Source organism: Labrus mixtus, chromosome 4 (genome assembly GCF_963584025.1).
Source record: "Labrus mixtus chromosome 4, fLabMix1.1, whole genome shotgun sequence".
Lineage (NCBI taxonomy): Eukaryota > Metazoa > Chordata > Actinopteri > Labriformes > Labridae > Labrus > Labrus mixtus.
The window spans coordinates 9,884,454-9,907,559 of record NC_083615.1 but is presented as its reverse complement, the minus strand read 5'-3'; the positions used below and the strand labels follow the sequence as shown (position 1 = coordinate 9,907,559).

At 41.3% G+C, this 23,106-nt stretch overlaps 1 protein-coding gene across 7 annotated transcripts in view; it reads right to left on the bottom strand.

The window, feature by feature from the left end:
- Positions 1–23,106, bottom strand: part of LOC132972738 (neuronal cell adhesion molecule-like) — a 71,829-nt gene that overhangs the window by 24,497 nt on the left and 24,226 nt on the right. For all 7 annotated transcript variants that reach the window (XM_061035791.1, XM_061035785.1, XM_061035788.1 and 4 more), the window contains exon 2: positions 13,151–13,231. The gene's annotated coding sequence lies outside the window, so the exon portion shown is untranslated. The remainder of the gene's footprint in view (positions 1–13,150; positions 13,232–23,106) is intronic.

The window sequence follows — 23,106 nt, the reverse complement described above, 5'->3', positions numbered from 1 at the left end:
CCTACGGACTGAGCTACTGCCGCCCCTAAATCATGTGGATTTAGTTTACATGATTGCAGTTCCGGTACTGTTCCACAGTGAAGAAATGCTTGTAGGTTTATCAGACAGGGAGATCTAGTGAAGTACTTAGATTGCATAATTGGAAGTGTAGGCTGGTCTAGAAGCAAGAACCACACTAAGAAAAACATGTCCGAACATCCTGAAGGAAGTTAAGTAGAAGATGCCTGGTGTAACTTTTCCAAGAATATTTTTGCCTCTTTACAAAACGGATCAATCCACCGTAACCCTTAATGCTAATGGGCATCTGTTCCTAATGCAACGTGTCCGGCAATTTGTTTGGTCCTCCTCTTTTCACAGCGCGCCGCACATTGGCATTCACTTAGCTTCCTCCCGCTACATGCCAAGAACACCCCGGGGTTCGCTCTCTGTCCCCTCTGCCCAAATGCTAATGACTGACGGCGCCGGCACTTCTGAGAGCAGGCTCCTCTTTAGCATGCAGATAGAAGCAGCACCACTAGATGGAACGGCTGCTTTAAGGAGGAAATCCCTGCCTGTTCAACCTGAATGGAATTGAAGGGCGATTTCGCTTTCATCTTATCATTGCAGGCCAGCTCAATATGGCATATGGGTGGTTTGTCACGTCCTCACACTAATGCATGACCCCCCCCCTGACGATTGGATGGATGCACAAGACCCCTCTCTTTCTCTATTTAATCATTCCTGGTGGTAAATGTATTCCAGGTCTTTAGGTCTTTAGGTCTTTAGGTCTCACTCACAATGCAGCAAAAGCCAAACATTATTAGCAAAGCAGCAATTACAGCAAGATGGCAAAAGTTAAGTCTCCAAAGTGTATTTGTACGCTTGTCTGACCTTATTTATACAGTAGTTCATTACTGGAGACATGTGCAGATGGAGACACTTTTAAAAAGCATTTATTAAAATGAGTTCAGGAGGGGGAGGAAGCACAAGGCTGAACGAGCAACTGAGGATCTGAACTTGACCTTTATTTCATAGCTAATCCCCACACTGTAATTACTCCTTAAAAGAGGATCTTTCAAAATGTCCCAGTAAGTTCAGCTCTTGATTGTGTGAATATAAACTCGCTTACATCTATTTGCAAATGCATCCCCCCCTGTTTATGTTTTTTGAATGACTATGGATGAGCAAAGAAGCTTTCAGACTTGAAAAAATGGAGAATTGTGTATGCTCGTCCTGACACATGAGTGTGTTATGGTTGAATCCATTCATATGCTGAGCAGAGGTTCATTATCATGTGCAATGCAGGAGGAGTGGGAGGATTGCATTCCAATGCTCCCTGAATAGCCAAAAGGACTCTCAAAATCCTTGCCGTACGTCACAAGCCGCACTTAAGCAACAAAAACAACAGTTTTGAGAAAGTAATCAACACAAAACCAATCTGCCGCAGGAACACAAGCAAGTCCTTGAGAAAGCAGACAGAAACAATCATGAAAACACAGAATCAGAGACAAATAAGTAGCAATAAGCCTCCTACTTCGACAAATGTAGGGAAATGTTTTATAGCCAAATATAGGGACACTCCATACACTTCTCAGCAGAGTAGACACTCAAAATTACACTCCCAAAGGGGCACTCTGTATCCATGGCAATACCCTTGTGTTCTCAGATCTCCATGCTGACAAAAAGATGGCAACCCTCTCATCAAACACAGACGTAAGGAGAAAAAAAAAAAGGGGGGGACAAAGAGGCTCAGACCCATTTGTCATCTCATGAGTAACCTTGGAGAGAAACTGTACGCTTGACATCTGCTGTGGCCTGAAAAACATCTCAACCTCCACAGCGCTCAACAAAAGAGGTATGATTAGAATCTCAGTTTGCCACCATGTCCGCACCGGATGGCTTTCTCTGCATGTGAAGGATCTCTCAAGATGGGGCCAATATGTGGGGTTTACTTTCAGCTTAGGGGTGCCACAGAAGGAGCGTGTGAGAAAAGAAGCTGAGGAAGTGTTATACCTCATACACACAAAAAACAGTGTCAGCTGTGATGTTTTGTGGCAGAGGAGGTCCTGTGGGCATTGTAACACAGAGGAACAGTCAATGTGGGACTGCTCCGAGTCAACAGCCGATGCAACCAGGCCTTTCTGGAAAAAGCACTACTGTATAATAAACACTCTTCTGGAGGTATTTAAATTGTGCTGATACAGTACACGCAGGCAGCGATGGCTCTTTGAGAGCTGTATGCACTTTGTGTGGATCCATTCAGTCTGGCAAAATCTGCCGACAACATCAGATAACAAAGCGTGAACGCTGACTGTGCGCTGGAACAATCTGTTACTGCTGCATGTTAACAGAACATGTAATTTACAGATGAGAAAGAAGCAGGTGGACAGAGGCGGCTGAGTCTAGCCTTTTAATCTGTATGCCCAAAGGCCATGAAGGTGCGGTATTCAGCACCCAGTAAGACACCAGGAGTGAGTTAAGAGTTTCAGAGGCACTTTAAAAAAGACAGATAAAAGAAGAAGACCAGCACTATGTCTTTAAATGATAAAAAAAAAATAATAATAACCCTGCTTTCCATTTTTCTTTATTAAAAAGTTAATTGCAAGCTGTATTCAAAATGTTTCTGGCATTAAACTTAATATTACTTCACCTTGGTTTCAAATGGTTTCCAGATATGTCCATCCTGTTGTGAAAAAATGTTTGCCTCTGAAATTCAGCACGATCCACTTATCGGTAAGTGAAAGTTCTTTGGGATCTGAGGATTGTTTATCATGTGAGCCATGAGAGCTGGTTCGCTCACTGAAAAATGTGTCATTGGAAGGACTTCCTGGTTTTATTGGCCTACTGAATACTGACATAGATGTATTGGAGATTGGGACTTATTATTCTGAAGTTCATTTTAAACTCTTTCTATACAAATAAAACACTAGTACAAAACGGGCACCGTGGTCTATATGTCTTCACTGACAACACTACAACTATCTGATGTGCCCACAATCACATTTTCTCATCCCCTTTAAAGTTAGGAATCAGTGTAAATGTTAACTATCATTCTAGCCTCAATGTGAGGCTGCACTTTGCTCTAAAAATTGGAAGCAGGAAAACATAGAAACTGTGACACCTATATGTTCACTTTGTATTTATATAGTTCAAGTCATTTCCTCATTGCAATATTTAACAATGTTAACCCAAATGAGATATTCCTCATATCCTACGGGACTAACTTTGGCTGAAGTATCTTGACAAGTGATGCATTTATTGCAAATGTATTGCAATTTTGCACAGAAAACCACAAAGCCCAGATTATGAATACTTGTAAAAACTGACTTTTTTTTTCAACATTTGTTCTTATCATTATTTGTCTCAAAATGTTTTAGCATGCTTACACGCTCATTAAATGGGAAAAATTGTAGAGACAAATATGTATAACTGTCAGAGTATATGCATGTGGCGTGTGGTTAGCATGCTGCTGTAAGGGAACATTTTTACGGTAGCTTTGGCGATAACACTGTCATTCTTAAATTAACTTACAACAATGACATCTGAGGGTAGCTGACAGCTGATTGAGCAAATGTTGTGAATATATTGCACATGTATCGAGGGCTGCGTTTGATTGGTCAAAGGTTGGCAAACTGAGTGTGAAAGCATGGCACCCGTACCTTAACTTTTTCCTCTATTTTTGAGATAAGGGCAAAATGTTTATTGCAAAAATTTAACTCACAACCATGATGAAAATATGATTTAGAACATGTTAGCTAGCGTGGCAAACCAAGTGTATCATGCTAGCGGTTGTCGAGCTAAATCTGCTGCAATCATCAATAAAAAGGTTCTACCAGCACATGCAATTTAACAGTGACAGAGCAGTGGTGAGAAAATCAGCAGCAGGTGGACAGAGGCAGCAAGCTCTAGTGTTATTGAGTACCACCTCTACATTCACGGACCAACACAATAGACCCTCTCCTGCCGCTCCCAACCTCCTCCTCCTCCACCACCACCGCAAGCCCCTTTCCACTCCACCCCACCTGTGTCTCTGAAAGGTCAGCGCAGAGGAGGGTCCTAACCCCCCTCATCGAAAAACCCACAGCTCCCACTCCACAATCAGCCCCCAACACTGGAGCCCAGTGCCAGGAAACTCAATCAAAGAGGGGCTTCAGAGGGCTCCAGACCTCTCAAAACCCTCCATTGTCTCCTGAAGGCCTTCCCCACACCGCGGCCGCTCTATATGTAACACTGTAAGAGGAGTTGCTCATTACTGCCCGTCCCCGGTTCCACTTTGTCTCCTTTGTGCTGCTGACAGAAAAATCCAGTTGGCCAGCCGGACGAATAAAAGAGAGTGCAGGGACATAGAAGAAGGGGGAAAATGAGAAAAAGGATTCATTTGCAGGAGTGGATGGTGGTAAAGACACATATGATGCATACATAAGGTCTGCATTTTCACCTTGATGGTGAAAAGAGATATGCAACACATGAATTTGTCACCTGCTGTGTCACTGACTGACACATCTTTAATAGCATCTGTTTATAATTTGCCATTCATTCCACGAGTTTGTGAGTATTGACTGATAGACACACCACAGCACAATGTGTGTGAATGTCAGAGCAATCCATTATCACATAAAGGAGGCACTATGTCGTCCACCCCCCCACACCCCCCCTCCCTCCCTCTCCCTCTCTCTCTTCTCTCTTAGCCCCTCCTCAGCTCCATTCAGATACGGCAGGTGAATACAAATCATTTCCCCTCCACTGCTTTCAAAAAGGACTCACCATCCAATTTCAGACATAGAGGACACAAACAATAGTCCTTTTCAAAGTGTGAGAAAATCAAATCATGTTTTTTTTTTTTTTTTTTTCCAATGAAAGACACAATCAGGAGTTTACCCTTCCAAAATGCTAAACAAGTTCTGCAAACTAGATTAAGTCTTGCCAAAGAATGTTAGAGTAATAATGTAAGATCCTGCATGTTAGTGCAACAGGTCAAGCAGAGAAAACATCGAGGGAAGAGATACTTTGTTTGAGCAATAATAAGGAGTTTGTGATTCTGTAGATGCATGCAGATGGGAACAAAACTCTAGATCATTACGTTATTACAGATTATTGTTTAGCTCCAATTTATTAGATGTTTGTCAATGTTTGTTTTGAAAGAATGTTTTCAACCCTTTTTTAAGTCTTTTAGGGGGGAACGCCTGCAGGGCTTCCTAGTCTGTCTGTCAGTGCAGTTCTTGATGTGATTTGATTGCAGATTTGTATTTAAAGCCTGTTTTACACATGCACTCTTGATTATTTACCGTCTGCCCCTGCCTGTCCGACAGCAAGATCCCATTACCGTTTGCATGATATAATGGTTTTCTGGATATTATCTGCTTTGTTCACACATCCACATAACTTTAATGACTTCTTGCTTTCTACTGGGAGGCTGGCAGGAAAAGTCTGGAATATCCAGGGTTCAATGTGCAACCCATCTGGGCAATTTCTGGACATTTTCAGGAATGCAGTGCATGTGTGAAAGGGGCTTCAGATACTTCCTTAACTTGTGTATGTATTCAATCTGTACATACTTACAGTACATACAACATGTTTAGCCTTGTATATATCATACTTTGCTTATTTATGTTTTTTTTTTATATTTAACGTTATAATTTTGTACACTGAGAGCACAGTTCACCGAAGCCAAATTCCTTGTGTGTAAAATCATATATGGCCAATAAAGCTGACTCTGATTCTGGTACATAGGCAGTAAGACCAATGGCTGTCAAACTAGTACTACAAGTATTACACAGGGTTGTTTTTTTTATTTTTTTTATCATAGTACAGTATTTGCGATTAAGTGGAAGCGTTTGTTCAATTGTAGTCATGTTCGTTTCATGGGGAAAAAACAGAAACTAAGATTTTTGGTGTAAACATGGAGAAAGAGCTGAAATCAACAGAGGTTTAACTTTATTCTTGATATTTAACTTACGGCATTGAATTTACTGGTCCTACAAAATGACTGGTGACTAAATGTCTATTCCTGTAGTTGTTGACGAATGGACTTGAATGACTCTGTTGGCTGTGGTTAAATATCCCAGTAACTTCAAGTCATTCTATTCATGCAGATGTGGTGACACAGTTTCTGTCAAACCAGAGACATGACATTTCTCCAACCTGTCAGTGTACGAAAACTGAATCATACAGACTTTAATCCACATAAGACACATGATTCACCAAAATACACCCCCACCCACAAGCTGAAATGGCACAGACTGTGAAAACGGTGCGTGTGCCAGCTGCACTGATCCAAACAGCCAAGTCTGAATGAGCTTTGATTACACTGGCTTCAGCTATGGACACTCTATTTCACGAGTCGTGTTTTCATATGCAAAACACAACAAACAACTCAGGGGAACTGAACAATTCATCAAAGTTAGCCCTGAGTAAACTCTGACTGTATCTGAAGAAGTGCTGACGCCTGTGAATTACATTATAAATCCCCCCCCCCCCCCCATTGAAAAGACATCCGATGGAATTTGATCTAATTAAGTTCTGAGGCTGAGATACGTGTGATATTTCCCCAAGAATGAAATAACAGAGAGAGATAACACCTCCCTTAAGCAAATGGAAGTACTTTTTGTCAGCACGTAATTGGGTGACCTCATTTTATTTGAAGCATTGGTTTTTGTGTGAAATTAAAGACAGAATTTTGAAGATTAAAGAATACAGTGGGAAAGCCCCTGGTGGTGACTGACTGAACATGTTTCTATCAGTCTCATGGGTCTGCATGACTGAGACTTTGGCTAATGAGTATTAATGATACTAATTAAGGACTTAGCTTCCACATGAAGGAAATTCCTTTATGTGCAGTAAAACTATCTTCGCAAGGGAAGGCGTCTCGTGTAAATTCAACAGAGACTTACAGTAAAAAAAAAAAAAGCTTTAAAGTTTTCTGGTGTTATACTTTACAGTTTTCCCTTTGACATCCATCATTTGGAGAGTTTGAGTTTCATTCTTTGCCCAAAGGGAGTCATAGCTCAGACAAACAGCGCTCCATCCTCACAGATCGCCCGGCCCCAACAGAAATAACGACCCCCGACAAGATCTGCTCCATCAGCCCTCATTTGTCAAATGGAGAATCCGGAGGAAACATTGCTCCCTTTTAACACTAACAGTCCAACCCAGCTTCCGCTAACAGCCTCTGTCCTGTGTCTGGGTTTGACAGGACGAGGCTGGGCACTAATGCAGGAGAGGAGTCCGCTGAGTGTTGGATAATGGCCGGCTGAGTGTTGGGTGTGTGGGGCCTGTGTCTCTAATATAAAGACTAGCACAGGCGGTTGAAGAAAACTGCTGGGTCAGGTGTGTGTGACTTGCCTCCAGGAAAGGTGACATGAGGTGTTTCAGTGTGTCTGCTTCCCCAGAGGCCACACATGAGCGATGACAGAGTTACTGTATAAAACACATATTGGTTCAGTGTCTCTGCTGGGAAACCCTAACTTCAGTCGTCCACATGTGAAGAATAAATTACTGTATGGTATTGTCACATGTGTAACATGCGTATGTTTACATATGATGGATTAAGGTCGAGTAATAGTCTCATGCTGATATAACTATAAGTAGATCTCATTTGGATTCTTAGCCGAGAGAATGTAACAAGAAAACATTTTGATCATGAATATGCAAAGATCTTAAATAAATTTAAACTCAAAAGAAACACAATGAAAATAAATGCATAAACTAAAAAAGCATATTCATGTATTGGTAGAAGGGTTGCGACAAGACAATGTCATTGATAACCAAGACAACATCAACTGTTAACTTGCAGGGACTGAGCTACACCCCTGAGCTAAGACTTGGTTGACATTCATCCCAATCATGGCGGCTACACTTCCTGTGCAAGGTCCAAAAGAGTCTTTGTCCATAAAAATGATAATCCCAACGGCAGATGTGTGATAACAACCAACAAAATGGCACAAACGCTTTTCGTTGAACCAAATAAAGCCTAGCAGCCTAACAGCCACACACAAGCATTATTATTTGGAATGATGAGTATTGTCTAATTATGGTTTGGTATCCAGCGACTTTAATTAGCATTCTTAGCAGTTTTCTCATCTTTAGAGCATTTATAATGGAAGAACAGCATTACCGCTTTCTGGGGAATTTGCAAGTGTCAGGCAGATTGTAGATCCACCTATAGATTTACATCAAGGTTACGTTACGCTTACATTACAATAAAGAATACTTTTATAATTAGTTTTACACTGGAGGCTGTTTATCTTTAGTAGATAAATATGCACTTTAATCTCTAATTCCAGCCTACACTAGACACTGAAGTCAATTCTAAGACCATTTTAGTAAAAGGTTGAACGAATAGTAGAAGTCATGATCATTATTTATTTTCAAAATAACCAAAAGATCAATTGACTAATCAGATTTGTTAGAGATAAACCATTAGTTGCTGCCATAGTCAGCAGTTACAGGGTGAATGTAATTAATCAAACAGTAGAAATCCACAGGCAGAAGTCTGTATACACCTCTCTTTCTGATTCCAAATTTCATATCTTTTTTCAATCCCTCGCTCTCTCTCTTTTTCTCACAGCAGGTACGGAGAGAGATTTCTCATTAGAACAGGCTGAGGTGCAGGTGAGCGAGGGGTTACATCTAAATTCAGCCATTTGTATTCCAGCACAACACCCGGAGAGCAGCCTGTTTATATTGATGAGCAGATAGACTTGGCCTTGGACCGGGACCTACGCCTAACAGCCACATAAATCATTGGGTTTGTTAGAAGGCCTTTTCCAACAGACAGATCCCACCAGCTTCTGACAGTGTGAGCACAATCCTTTAACGTTACTTTATAATCAAACCCACAGGCACAAAGTGAAACAATAAAACAATTCACTATGGTCAATTGTTGGAAGATTATGGATGTCCGACATACACACAATCGACATTTTACACAATCATAGAAAAACCGTAGACTTTAAGGTAAGTGGGAATATTTTTGTGCAGTTTTGGGAACTATGCATGGACATTATAGAGGCCCAAATGTAGACTTCACCTAAAAGGAAAAATTGTGAAAATGTAGGGAATTTATGCAAATTGAGTGCGTGTGTGTGCGAGTGTGTGTGTTCTATATTTGTATTCATGGTGTCAAACTGTTTAATTGTTACTGTATGGTTCCTTTGATGTTATATTAACCTGGGTTCTTTCTTTCTTCAGTACTTTATCTAAATAAAGAAAAAAAAACATGAAAGGCAAGTTGAGTACATGTTCTTTTTAAAAATATATATCCGTCCTTTGAGGTGAGTCATCTATTCTGTCTGAACATATTTTTCTTTTAGCTCAAGTGAGGAACACGAGATACATTTTGAGCAAAAAAACAGAACTGGACCACTATTTTAAAATCCTGTTGTTCGACATTTTGAAAATATAAGCTTATGCCTTCTTGCTGAGAGTTACGATGAGAACATTGACGCCACTCTCACTCACTCGTTATACGTCAGAGATCATTTGCTTAGCCTAGCATACATGCTGAAAGCAGGGGGAAACAGCTAGCCTGGCTCTGTCCAAGCAAAGCTCTCGCACAGAATTCCTAAAAAAAAAAAAAAAGTTTTTAAAGTCGGCTATTAAACTTCAAATTCGTTGCTTACGATGGAGTCTGTAACATTCGCACACATAGCCTAGTTAGCTTTATCTTCCTCCATTTTTGTGCCCTTTTTTTTTAACATGTTTGATTTGTACAGAACCTGCACAAATGACCTGTTGGGTTGCTGGGACTTTTCCTTTGACAGAGCCAGGCTCGCTGTTGCCTCTGTTTTCAGTCTGTATGCTATCCCATGCTAACTGACTGCTGGCTTTAGCTGATCAGTTAGCTTGGAGAAACAGGAGTGGTATCTGTCTCATTATGGAACTTTATGAAAAATGTTGAGCAAGGAATTGTCATGGTTTCACCTTGTATTGAAATAACATTTGGGTTAAAAAAAATAAACCTGTCACATCAGTAACAGACAAACAAATATAGAGGTATGAAAACACATGCATTGTGCAGTGTCTGCGAATAGGGGGAATCTTTAGTGCTGGGCCAGATAATTGCACACAGAGGATGAGTCGTGAAAGTAGGCCTGGAGGAAGGTTGTGCAGGTGAGAGAAGGTGAGAGGAGGTGTGAAAAGCAAAATAAATGTTGATGCAGAGAGCCAGATATAGAACATAGTCTGCTCAGACTCTCCGGGCTGTCTGCTGTGACGTGTGTGAGTCATTTGTGTATGAAGCTGACTTTCTCCACAGGCCTGCAGGATGAAGACGGAGAGCAGGAGCCCCTCAGGGGGGGCCTCACCAACCTCTTTCAAATCACTCAGCCTCTCTCTCTCTCTCTCTCTCCCTCACTGTCTTTGTATGCATCTATTCATCTGTTTGTTTATTCATGTCCTTCTTTCTGACACTTTAGCTTCGTCTCTCTGCACCCCTCTGTCTTTTCTCTTCTTGTCATTCGCTGGAAAAACACACTCACAATCCCCTCCATCACGTCCACACACCACCCTCTTCCTCGCACAGTCTCTCTTAAACATAACATGTGCAGACAGGAGTGTTGACACAAAGAGCCGTCAGAGAATTGTCAGGCTCGTATCAAAGAGACACCTCAGAAATATCTCAATGTTTTCATCTGAAACGCAGGGTGCTGGGAGCAGCCCAGGGGCCCTCTGCGTTTGTACGAACCCCTCCGCTCATCTGCGGAGCGTCTGATCTCAGGGCGCCTGCTGTGTAATGTCAATGCTTTCTAACAACGTGCAAGAAGGTTTCTGCTTCGCTCATAACACTGTACACTAACACATAACACTGACAACAACACTACTCATGTACACACTTATGGAGAGGTTAGTCAGGTGCACAGTCAGTTCAGTTTTCAATCTTCAAATCACCTTCTACACCACTTAAGAACTTACTTCAGACGTGTCATGGAGTTATCTAACCTGAACTTCCTGAAGTGTACGTTTCAATGCTGACTCTCAACTTTCATTTGAAAGCTCTTCCATTAAAGTCTCAGAGACTGTGTAAGTTATCACCATATTTAAATGCAAACTCCAAATGTAGTTACAACTTAAAGAATGTGAGCGTCCCTAAAGAGGCCAAACATGTCAAAAAAAAGGAGGCCAATACTTGAAATGACAATTCAAACTGCCTGTTCAATAAAATGATCTATGGCGATGTGTTTCCCAAATCTCAAAACGCCTGCAAATCTATAAAAATAAAACTACAACATTTTTTTTTGCATAAAAAAAATGCATTTTTATGCTAAAGCTAGTGGTATATTTAAAGTGTTTTAGAGAGAGAGAGATGGAAGGAAAAAGGAGAGCAGTGGAATGACATGTAAAAAAAATAACTTGCAATTTAACCTAAATGTCATATACTAGCGTTGTTTATTATTTGAAATCTCTCATCATATTTAAAATGTGTTTGCCAGTGAATGTCTGGCCTGCTTCTATGACCCGTGGACTTCAGTAGACAGTTGGCATCCTGCTCTTGTTGCTCTGCCAGGCCTGTGCTGCAGCCATCTGCACTTCTCGCTTGTTTCAGAGGCTTTCTGCCTTCAGTCTGGTCTTCAGGAGAAACACATGATGAGCTGGAATGTGGTCGGGTTGATGATTTTTAATAACACAATATGGATGCAAATTCTTTTCAAAGTGAGAGTCAGCCCTTTACTTCATTTCACTCATGCCATCTGACTGCACTGTACATGCATTATGTAACTTTGTCTCAGGGATTTACAGTTAAAATCAACACGGATGTAGAGAAGGGACTATTTCTCTCCCTGCTCCATAAAAACATACAAACACAAACAATACCAGCACGCTCCCTGATGGCCACGTGAGGGAGAAAACTGTGAGAGACAACACTATGAGGGAAAACAGAAACCTCTGCGGCCTTCTATTGAAGAGCCTGGGACCTGAATGCAGCCGCACACAAAGCACGCTTCACGCCTGGCTGTGTTTGAACCTAAAAATTCAGTCTGCAGCTCCTGAGTGTGGCCCTGTGTGAGTCTGCCATTGAAAACTGTGGACTCAGCCTCTCTGGCCTGCGGCACACCTTCACAACAACAACAGCGGACAGCCACAGCGAGGCGAAGAGAGAGAGAGACACAGAGAGAGATTCAGAGATAAATAAAAGATAGAAAATAGGCAAATAAACGGATAAACCAATAAAAATGACACAAGCATGGCACCCGCAGCGGAGGCGGATGAGCCCAGAGCCGTCAGAATCCCTTAACTCTCCACTCGGTTGTGTGTGAAGCCTCACTCTCTCCGCCCGGCTCGGCATGCACGAGGCCGAGGTGGGATCCTTCCTTCACACTCAACTGAGCGCTGGACACACATCACACCATGTCACCTCCTCTCCCAATGCATTAGATCAACTCCCCGCTGAATCACAGACACACTTTCAGCACCGCTGCATGAGGGAACGAGCCAAAGGTGACTGAGGGTCACTTAAAAAAACACAACAACCTTTGGAGTCAGTGCTCTGGGCTCTAATGCACGCTGCAAGCCACTCTCGCTTTTAATTGAGCAGCTACCATTAGGGAACTTATCTACCTCTGCGTGCTCCATTACGACACATTATGAGTCAATAAGAGAGGAGCACCCGGCACAATTTAAGCTCTAAGTGCTATTTTGTGATTTTCAAGTATTGACGCCCACTGAGAGATTGTGCTACCTGAACAACCATATGCATCAAGCAGACAGTTGGACACTAGAAACACTGTGTCCTGTTTTGTATTCCCTGCCAAACCTGGCTGCCAAAATGGCTGCCGACACTTTGCCAGTGGAAGAACGCCAATCAAGCAAGCAGTGACCTTTGCCTTACAGCGAGAAGAAAGGAGCAGGCATTCTCAACTGAGACGGAAAAGAGGAAGAGTCGGAGCAGTGGAAAGGCCTGGGAGTCGTTTAGGGACTCAGTAGCTCCACAGAGAGTCTTGTTATTGACACACACAGTATCATAGATGAAGATATTTGGACTGGAGACCATGCCAGCCATGGCAAACAGGCTGACATTTGTGTGTGTGTTCATATCCTATAGGGAAGAGGGATGCCTTTGAGCAGAACAAGAACGTTTGATTCTGTAAAGTCGGAAGTTCACGCTGTTTTGGAAACAGCTTGAACTTGTCGGGGGAAATGGATTCAAAGTTTGACAGAAATGTTTCCAACTTACCACCAAAATCTGCAGAGTCCCCCTCTCTCTCCTCCTCCTCTCTGGATAGCCGTCTGCTTCTTCTCCTGGGTTTTCTTCTATCTGTATAAACAGAAAAGAAAACCCGTTTTAGTGTTACAGTTTAGATATTTCTGCTCTCCTTTTGTGGACACAAATCAAGACATTAAACCGACCAGAAAGCAAAGTCTAATCTTTTCTAATCAGCTTTCTAAAAGGAAGTTCAATATACATATTTCCCTCCATATTTGACTTCACAATAGGCCTCCTCCTACATGTTTGGTTTCCTTATAATCTGCTTAAATCCTTTTCAAATTGAACGTCTCTCGCTCTGTCACCGTCACACCACAGATTACACACCGGGATATCTTTCCATCTCATCAAACACTCACTCCTGTGAAAGGAGTGATTTCTTTTAGTACATAATCATCTGTGAGTGTGTTGACTCTTTGGAAATGCTTAAAACACTGTGAACAGCGAAACAACTGTGACGGGTTGTATAAGCAAACATTGAAGCAGTGTAAACTAAAGTGTGAACGAGGATTTTGAGAAGTAGGAGTGTGTAATCCAAACTGATGGACACAAAAGCTTGTGGCTGAGAGCTCTCTCTCTCTTACCAGGGTCTCTCCAGCTCCCTGATCCCTTTCTCTCTTCTCTTTTTTTTTATACTACCATACCTCCCTCTTCTTTTCTCTTCGTGTCTACTTTAGTCATCTTCCTTCTCAAATCATTTCCACCTCTGCTTTCTCTTCTGTTAAAAACTGTCTTTAATTTTTATTTGAATTCCTCTTTTCTCTTTAATTTTCTCTTTAATTGATCTCCTTGCCTCTCCTGTTGCATCTCCTACTTTCTGACCTAGCATAACTAATCAATTTTTCTGTTCTATCTCAGGAGCTTGTCATCTTAAAGGCTCAGGAGCCCACATGGAGTCAGGAGGCTCAGGAGCCCACATGGAGTCAGGAGGCTCAGGAGCCCACATGGAGTCAGAATCAAAGACTGTAACTGTATGCACAGAGATGTTCTGATACTGTTTTTTACTGCCTGTTCTCGACTCCCACACTTGAGACTTGAGTATAAGCCCATACTGAGTCTGCCTGCCATACCAATGCATACAAAAAATATGTACAGAGTAGAGAAACACTTTCATAAATGTACTCCCTTTTTCTAAATAATTGCAGGATATTCAGGCTTTGATATTTCCAGGCACTTGCACCTCACAGCGGGAGAATATCTGTGTCGGACTAGCTCTTACAACTTGAGTATGAGGAGGAGTCTTCTGTAAAAGATGGCTGTTTTCTGGGTTAATATCAAGGCAACATGTAAAAGGACATTTCCAGAAGACAGTTGAGAATGAAATACTGACAGCTGAGGCAAAGAAGTAAAGTAGAGTATAAAGCACCAAATCTCTGCTGAACATGAATAACATCATCACCCCGCCCACTCGCTCGCAGTTAATGTTCCAGACTGCTGCCTGGTTTGTTCACACTTTGGCTCACAGCAACTTTAAATGGATATTTTACTCAGAGACTGGCAAAAAAAAAAAAAAGGCCTGAAAGAGCACAGAGAGGGAACATATTCACCCTATACCTGGATATTGTCAGAAGGTATTCAGGGGTGCTGTTAATGTCTAAAAGGGTAAAGTCAAAGGGATTTAAGTAACATTACACTTTTGTACTTTTTGGCGGGTCCATTAAATTATGGTTTTGGATCCATGCATTGATTGGCGTACTTAATAATACCTCATTCCTGGGGCTGATTGGAAACGGAACATCTCTTAGAGTCTTGTTAGTCTTCAAAGCCTAAAAAAAAAAGCCTATCCATCACCTACAGTAAAAGAAAAACGTAAGATTATCTCTTGTATTAAGCACAACTTGCGTGCGTTTGTGAGCGTTTGGATTTCAAATAAACAGGGAGCTGAGCGCAATAAGAAAAAGTCAAAGATATCTCGTCCTAACCTCTCCTTTCCTTTTCTTTTATCCATCTTCTCTATTCTGCCCTTTCGTCCATCCTTTGCTCTTCTTTTCCTGCCAAACCCCCCGTGTCCCCCCGTCCCCCTTCTCCGCTGCTCCCTTCTCATAGTTCAGTCAGAAAAGGACACCGTGTCAAGTTGCATAACAAGCGAATAGTCTTGAGGGAATTATAAAATGGATATAGTGGTGTTTGCCTTCAAGGATCTTGAGTAAAAATTGGCTATTTCTTGGATGAATTTCTCCATTATGCAATCCGTTTCTCTTTACCCTTACCGAGATGCCAGAAAGAATATCATGTTCTGATCTTTCCTTTTCTCTGAACTCCTCTGAGCGCACTGTCATGTCACTGTCTGTTTTTAGACCCAATCACAGAGGTTTTTTTTTTGCCTGAAGGTAAGGCGCACCAATGCAGACAGACACGAGAGATGATATATACATGTGTCCTGACAAATTTCCACCGAAAAAAATAGATACATCCTTCAGCAAGCCATGTCTTAAACCAGAACTGTAAACACATTTCATATGATCTGACATATCATGACTCGACAAATCCTGGCAGTGAAATTGGGCTCACGTGCCTTATAAGTCTCTCATGTCCCATCCTGACCCCTTATTCTCTCCTCCACTCCAATAAGCTTCCTACATTAGATCTATTCTCTTTTCCATCTTCTCTCCTCCCTCCTTCATTTTATACCCAGTCGTCTCCTCCAACACAGTCACAGTGATCACGGTCTCACCTACTGGAATCGATGGGCAAAATGATTGAAGCAGCCAATCCAATTTACTCCTAGCAAAGGCTTATCGACTTCAGTCTGCCGCTCCAAATAAGGATGTGGAGGCCCCATTGAGAGACACTGCCGTTTTCACTCGGTTAGATACGAACACTGCTCTCTGCACGGTTACACAAACTAATCTTAACTATGGCTTTACATTAATCCATTTCCACACACACACACAACAGATGTTGTTTCTTCATGGGGTTTCTCTCAGGATTCTTATTTTGTCTTGCTACACAAGATTCAATTTTGCTGTAAACCTGTCTAAAAACATTTCAGACGTTTTTCAGGCAATTCTCCATGAACCTACATTTATTTTGTGCAATTCAAAGATGGGTCAATATTGATTTCTTTCAGAATATGATATCAGGAAAGCTGGCTTTCACACAGCCCTGAATCTAAAAGGATCTTAATCCAGATATAAGAAAACACTAACATCAGGCTACTAGGCGTGGAACAAAATACCGATACGGCAATATATCATCATCCTGACCTATGTGATACAATTATCAAATTGATGGTGCCAAATATCTGAATTTTGATAAAAACAAATATGGAGTTGAGCAGGAAAAAAAGAAGAATGAGAACACAGCGAAATAAAAGTGGACAGCGGTTAAAAGAAGAAGAGATGAAGCGTGATGAGAGGCTGAGACTGACACCAAATTTCAGGGAATTAATACACTTATCAGTCACGTCACCTTGTCGGGGGCATTTTTTTTATGATTTTCTTGAGAATATATTTTGATATTATCGTTATTATGGGACATGTATTCCGTATCATATCTAATCGTACCTCTGCTACACTCTCACAGCACCATGTTGTATTGATTACACCTAACCCATATGTTATATCCACAGTCTGACTTTACCAGAATCAGGCTCATAATTTAATCTTACTGTCCATTTGTGTCAAACAGCTGATTGCAGCTGCGATCTATGAATAAAACAGAGCAATAAAATGACCTTTCCACATCCTGTTTGAACGAGCCGAAGGCCGATCCCATCAAAAGCGGCCTCCCCCTATGACATCGAGCCAGACATCCCGCCACCCCACCTCTGCCCTCAGACAGCACAGAGTCAAGCCGAGCTAAGGCCAGCTCTGCTGCCATGGTGATAAGAGGAGGGGACAGAGAACCGAGACTGGAAATAAACAGACGAGATGTCGACAGAGGGCAGGGGGGGGGCAGGACTCCAGAACACCTCAAAGTGAGAGACGCATGGTGCCCTCTGAACCTCAAGGAGTGCTCTTTTTACTGACAAACCAAACAAACAGCTCAATCTTCTATGAAGACGCACAAAAATGTTTTACAGCAATGACAAAGGAACCACAATAATGTTTTGAATTATCCTGTAACCTAAAGCTGCTCATAATCGTCTTGGGTTAACAAGGGAACAGATGATTATGTGTAAAAATGAAATGCTGATGAAACCACAGAGAACTATCACCAACAGGAGTTTCTCTCATCACTACTGAAAGCTTTGAGAGTTTCTCTCTTTCATGTTATTATTTTGGTTTTAGAGCCCATTGACTTTAACATTTAGCTCAACAAATCCTCTCTACAGTACCTACTCACGACTAAATGTCCGATAAAAAAAGTTACAGACTAGTCTGAAAATATTGGGTATTTCAATTGTTACCGGAGTAAGTGAATAAATTGAAGTGAAGAGATTTTTTTTATAACGGATGTACATTCAATGTGATCAGAGAAACTTCACATAATCAATGATTACCGGTATGTGTGCGCAGGATGTCTAAATGAACAGTTAGCTTTATCATCTTTAATTGTGATCATATATCAGTGTTACAGCTTGTTGTGCTTTCTCAAGTGGCAAGAAAGAAATCTGCATGTAAACTATAAGAATTACGTCATCATTACATTCATCTTGAATAATTTAAAATATATATATATTTCTCTATGGATTTAAACAGATGTATAAAATATGAATGAATTAGGATATGCAGATCACATGAATAAATTAATGTGGTTCATTTCCTTTAAAGACTCATTCTTTTCAATGATGCTGCCTGTTCGACTGAGTTTAAAAGACAAAAGACGTTTTTAAAGGTCAAAGTGTGATGTCATTTGTGTCAGCATGCAGAATGTGTCACACGTGTCCCAGTGTCCAGTAAAGTAAGATGTGTACAGACTGAATGAGCCTCAGTGCAGATAACGCAGGTAGCAAAGTGTCACGCCTTTCTATAATGAGGGTCTGTTGCTTTTCTCCTCCAGGCTGTGTTGTTTTGATGTGTGTGTGTGTGTGTGTGTGTGTGCGTGTGTGTGTCCTCAGACCGGGGATGGCAGCTCAGCACTAGCGTCGTGGCCTGTGGGTTTAATTTTAGACTCTTTCCTAATGAGAGGCAGAGTGTGGCTGCAGACGATAGGGCTCTACCGATGAAGCATCATTACTGCCAAAGAGGCGAGAAATAATTAGAGCCGGAACACACACTTCCCCTGCCATGAATTTACATTAGGGGGGACGAGGCTCGCAGTCACAGAGATGTGCACTTATGCACTTACACGCAACACAGGCACAAATTCAGAGGTAATTCTGACAATGTGTCAACTCGGCAAGAAATGTCCTTAACGGTCATTACATCATAAGAAACAATGGGAAGAGAAAAACAACTGGCTCAACCATGAAAAAAGGTTTGGTGAACATTTTCAGATTCCTAATGAACCAATTCATTGTTTTATTTATCGGATGTCAGGATGTAGTAAAAAATGGTTCTAACAATCAGTCAGCTCAAGCAAACATTAAGTGTGTTTCTTTGTCCAATAAAAACACAAATAACTTTGAGATGTTCAATCAGACCAACACTGGATAATGAAAAGCAGCCAATCTTCACAAACGTCAAACCAAAGCTTGAAGATGTGTGGTATAATCGCTTGAAAAGATCCTGAAATGACGAACCGATGATCAGAAAAAAGGCTTGTTAGCTTATCTATTGGCTCAGAAATAAAATAATTTAGCTCCTCATTAAGACCAACTTCAGTGATGACATTTTTGATGAAAAAATGCTCAAGGAGAGCTCATAGAAGATGTCATTGTCAAACAGTTAAAAGTCAAAAATCCCAAAAACATTTTAGTTATATCTCAAGTAAAGAAATTAGAGTGAATCCTCAAGATTTAAATGATTCCCTTAAAAGCTCATAGATTATTAAAATAGTTGAAGTCAAACATCTTACAAAATGATGCATTCAATCCAGCTGACTTGGACTTTTCACCTGCACATCAACATGAACTTTACATACTGATCTCTCCGTAAATCATTCGGCTGTATGTTAAAAAAAAAAACACATTTCCAACAATGACAATACATCACCTTTATCTCAGTATGTGTCAGTAAGAGTTAGTCCCCTCAGTGAGTGTGCCCGCTGTGTGAGAGCAGAGTTCACTCGTCATAATCCCAGAGCGCTGTGTATTCCTCCATGTGTCTGCTGAGACTGACTGACAGAAAAGAGCCGATTCCCTCACAGAAAATCTCACAACACCCCTCCAACCAACACACCCACAACCCCTCCTCCCCTGACCCCCCCTTCCCCCCTCCCCCCTCTACCCCTTCTCACAGTGGGATTAAAACAGCCTTTTGTCTCTGTACAACAGGGGTTAAACATTTCCTGGTATCACATGAACAGCTGAACAGAATCTACAAAGTTACTGGGTGGGTTTTTTTTTTGTACACACGTTTGCACAAGCGCATTAAATAATTCAACAAGTATTTTGTTTGTATCAGACACAAACTGTCAGCAGGATGAGGAGATGACAGATGCCAACATCCTGGGATATGCATTTGGCAGAGCATAAAAGCAAAATTGACAGTATAATTGCATGTTGGTTTGAATGACTTCCAGTGTACAGTAAAATAACTGTCAGCTGCACTGATTGTACTCCAGTCAATGCAGCTCTCTGGATGTTCAATAGAGGGTGGAGGTGGAGTAAAAAAAAAAACCTGCAAAGCTTTGCAAATAAAGGGAAAAAGCCTGAAGGCACATCCTACAGACTTCCTTTCCCATACAGGGTAAGTGTTCACCTACACTCCACAGATGTCCCCATGCAATCTAATCTAGTTGACTCAGTGAAGGGAAGCTTATTTATTGCCGACTCCTCTCCGGTATTATTGCAACCCATTTTTAAAAGAATAGACGTGAGAAAGGTCTTTTGACATCCGTTAGCTATGGTTGCAGAGGGCAACAATGGTGGGTGCTCTCCCTTTGAAAAGTGTCTCTATTCTGTGGGCCCGACCCTAAATAATGCTCCTCTCACAACAAAAGCACACGAAATGTAACATAATCAGCCTCAAAGCACATTGTCCATCATGCTAAACAATGAGTTAGACCCTGGTAGAAAAAAGAAATGTTTTCTCTTTAAAATACAGTGGTGGAATGTGAGCAACCACATTAATACAAGTAATGGACATGTCTTAGGTACAAAGCCAATACTTACACATTTTGTTGATCAGCACTTTTAATTAAGAGGAATTTCAGGTGTAGATCTGTATTTGAAATTGAGCCTTAAGCCATTATTGCATTGGTACATTCACTTTACATTTCACACTGTTTTTCAATGAGTGGGTCCCCTGTTCTCTTCAGTTGACCCTGTGCAAGTCCACAAGGATGCATATACATCCAGTGCCAGGATACATGCATTTTCTACCAGTGTTGTTGAGTCATGGGATTTACAGGTGCTTCAAGAAGGATTTGAAACGCAGACAATTTATGAAGCAGTTTTGCATTCATGTATTGGTACTTTTACATCAAGGTACCCAGTGTTTCATATATGAATTGATCCTTGTTTTGTTTGTAAGTGCATTAGCACACACAAGCACAAAGGTGTAGTGACACATAACATGTTTCCACTGACCTACAAATGGTGGTAATGAGCCAACATATACAGTAATGACAGGGAAGCAGACTACAAGCAAGTTAACATGGTTTGCAAATGTTCTGCAAAGAGAGAGTTAATTTGAAGGAGTTAGGGTTATGCTTTAGACCACAAATGTTACCATCCCTTATTGGCTCCTAAGGGCCCCTTTAAGTAAAAAAAAAAAAAAAAAAGAGTACTTTTTCATCCACTGCTGTAATGTTCCTGGTTGTGTTTCTTTTGCATTGTGTATGAATTCTGTTCGCACTAGTGGGACAAGTTAAATAGCCTCATAACAGGGCCATTGGTGCATGCTAATGCTGGTATCTAATTTCCACCCACTCACCATGATGAAACCATCAGCCTTTGGCGCGTCATAGCTTCGTTGGCGGTCAGGAGACCTGAAACCTCTGACTTTGAATTCCACCTTAATTCACTTAATGAACAGCTTCAGTCACCTTCTGTGTCAACATTACTCACTCCTTTAAGCTTTCTCAGCATCTCACATCGGCCCGTGAGAAGGCATTAATTTAAAAAATGTATCGTAAATAAAAGCATTCTTGGTGGCAGACATCTTTGAGAGAGATGATGGATAGCATGGAGGTGTATAGATTATGGTATGAAATGAGTGAAAGGGCCATATTTCATTGAGCGTGGGGCGTGATTGACCAAGTCTAATGGGCATTATTTCTGCACACTGGCTCTGTTGAGCAGAGACACTGGGCGATCCCCGCCAGCCCATAGCGCCTTCAGACTCACACTGAGTTAGGACCGGCTCCCTCCCTGCTCTTTGTCACCACACCAATGGAAAAACAATATTTCAATGGCAACTGCATATTTCAATGGCAACTTTTTAACAGAACAAAGTTCACGCTGCGGTCTAGACCGAGGCTTCCTTACTAGAGCTGCACACGGTGTCTGTGTGTGTGTGCATGCATTTGTCAATCAGTGGGTGTTCGAGGCGAGGTCTCCTTTGGAGTTTCCTATTGAAAAATGTGAATGGGAGTGAAATATGATTGGTTGGGGAGAGAATAAGGGGCTGGGTTCACAAGGCTATCAAGGCAGGTTTGGGGGGGGGCACTTTAGAGTATGAATGAAAAGACAAGTATGGATGATTCAGTCCTCTTAAGTTTGCTGCTTACACACACCTACATGGAGTTTTTGAATGCTGGTTTATTTAGGTACTCCTTACAAATGTTGTGATCACCTCACATCAGTAATTGTTAAATGCAATAAAATATCAAGTAAGAAACCATGAAAAAATTACCAAGCCTTCACGATATGAGGAAAAATGTTCTGTGTGTAGCATTGTTCAATACTGCGATTTGGATATGAAGTGCGATAAATAACCAAGTTTAAGATTGCATGTTAGCTTTAATTTTCAGTTTTATGTCTATATGCTGTTCTTTATGTTTCACACAATACCTGTTTGCAACATGTCTGTCCTACATACAAAATAAATCCAATAGGCGGGGTTTTTTTCATTACAGAATTGGCACCAATTAATCTCAGTGTAGCAGATAGTTAGTTCATTTGACTGAATTAAAATGGTGTGAAATCATGGCCAGTAAATACAGGGCTTCATCCAATTGGTGAAATTCAAACTATTGAAATGTATTTACTGTGAGTGTTCATTTCACGATAAGTGTTGAAACGTGTATTAAATGTGCAGCCCTAATCGCTGCATGAATTTCTGAAACACTTGTTTGTTTCGGCACTTATAACAAGTTTTATCACAGTCACATCAAATCAATAATTGTTTAAATGTGATTTTCCATTTAGTAATAAACCATTACAAGGACCCTGTTAAGACAGAGCTGTCCTCTGGTTATCACTTTATTTGTCCTCCTACATGTCTCTGTATCGACTATATCCTTATTAACTCTGGCTGAACTCATTACTGCACAATAAAAGTGCGGAGTCTGGTGTCATAGGTATCGCATAGCAAGGCTATCGTGATAACTCGAGGTATCTGATTAACTATCAAAGAGAGGAGTAAAGGAATCATTTAAGAGAAAAAAATAAACGTTTTTTTGCAAAATGAAGGTATCGGCAGCTCAGGGGAGGACAATGAGGAAAACAAAGCTGCCAGGCTCTTAAGGGAATTTACATGAATTACAGCATGAGGCCCACAGGGACGACCACGACCTCTCCTCTGCTTTTTTGAAACTAAACAAGACCCCGATCCCGCCCATCAACACACAAACACACTCAGAAACACACACACACACACACACACACACACACACACACACACACACACAGGGAGAGAATGGTGTGACTGGTTTCCATGGTGCCATGAGGCTCAGTGACAGGGCTGGAGTGTTAACACGCTCGCAGACAACAGAGA